Below are 1,592 nucleotides of genomic sequence, written 5' to 3'. Positions count from 1 at the left end.
ACCAGGAGGAAAGGGCTCTTCGTGTTGTGAAGAAAGCAAGATATTAGAATTGGCATGAATATACATATGGTGAGCATAGGGATGTTATTGCGGGACATAATGCCCGAATGTATCATCACCATCATCACTTGCACTGTGGACACCAAGGGGTTTTTCCCGGTTAGTCATATCCGTGCACCCATCGCCATTATCATCTGTAAATAATCATCATCATCCCCTCCCTTCGACTGTGGACGAAGGTCTGGGCTGGGGGGGCCTGGTCGGACCTCAGAAGACCGGGCCACACAGGGGCTCGTTGCCGGGGCCCTGGCGACCCGACACCAGGTTGCCCCGTGCAGCCATGGTCACGATGGCACATGTTCGAGGTGTACCTGCTAGCATCTGGTGCTTCCGAGTTCCCCCAGAGTGTCGCAAAGCTCTTCTGCTACATTCCTTGGGACCCGAAGGCCAGCGCATTTTCAACACCCTGTCTGTTTCGCAGGCGGCAGAGAAGACAGGGACCACACCTACGCCAGACGTGTATGCCTCCACGGTAGCGACACTGGCCAAGGACACTCTGACACCACCGGCAACCTGGTCGTCGAGCGCCACCGATTTCACCGCCGGATTTAGTCCCCAGGCAAGTCGGTTCAAGAGTACGTGACCGCCCTTACAGAGCTCGCCGCGATGTGCTCGTTTAAATCGCTAGAGGAGTCGTTACGCGAACAGTTTGTTCCGGTGTGTCGTCGGATCGCATTCAGGAACGTCTTTTGCTAGAAGGGTCTTCGTTGTCGTTTGACAAGGCAGTTGCTCTCACGAGTCAACTCGAGCAAGCAGCCGCGGAAATGAAGAGATTTTCTGTTTCTGTGCAGCCATTATTTGCGCATTCTTGCACAAAAGGCAGTCCGTCATTGCCGCCACCGCATTCACAGCCGCACGTTCACACCTTCGGTCAACGTGATAAGGCAGTTACGCATGGAAACCGCCCCTCGTCTCGAGAGCGCCGTCCATAGAATTTGCAGCAACACACGCATCCTTCCCATTGTTTTCGGTGTGGTTCTAGCCAGCATCGCGCTTCATGGCAACGCTGCCCAGCTAAAGGAAAAAAATGCTTCTGTGGCCGTATCGGACATTTTCAAACATGCGATGTCTAGTATAGTCTAGAAGTGGCCCAAAGTGATCACTCACGCTGAGCGGTAAATTGTGCTCAATAAGAAATCCAGTGAAAAGGCACTCCGCACAACACTATCTTCATTGCTGTTGCCAAATAAGTTGCTCACAGCCCCCTGCTTCTCAGCAGCACGAAGGAAGCTTTGGTGCTTAGTCGCCAAATGCACTTTTAAGTCTCCTTTACTGCCGTGGGCCACGCTCACGCCGCATGCGCAAGTCGTGCAAAATCCGAACTGTTTGCCTTTCCTGGACGGCATGAAACACGGGAATTCTGAAGTATAACACTTAAAGAAATATTGTAAATACTTCTTCTGGGGTTTTGACGGCATGATGTCAAGAGAGCTGTGAAAAGCAGAATGTTGCTACGTTCAGTCCTCAACTGGAGAGATACTTCTAGTAAACTCTACCTCAACGCATTGTCCCGACCACATGTGAACAAAATT

At 51.7% G+C, this 1,592-nt stretch overlaps 1 pseudogene; it reads left to right on the top strand.

Moving 5' to 3' along the window:
• The first annotated feature begins 200 nt into the window (after nt 1-200).
• LOC144175516 (uncharacterized) lies at nt 201-1,353 on the top strand (annotated as a pseudogene).
• Nucleotides 1,354-1,592: the final 239 nt, after the last annotated feature.

The sequence above is a fragment of the Haemaphysalis longicornis genome, unplaced genomic scaffold (assembly GCF_048455015.1).
Source record: "Haemaphysalis longicornis isolate Haplotype H1 unplaced genomic scaffold, Haemaphysalis longicornis Haplotype H1 scaffold_3, whole genome shotgun sequence".
NCBI lineage: Eukaryota > Metazoa > Arthropoda > Arachnida > Ixodida > Ixodidae > Haemaphysalis > Haemaphysalis longicornis.
Note: the sequence above shows the minus strand (reverse complement) of the source record. Positions and strands in the feature narration are given on the sequence as shown.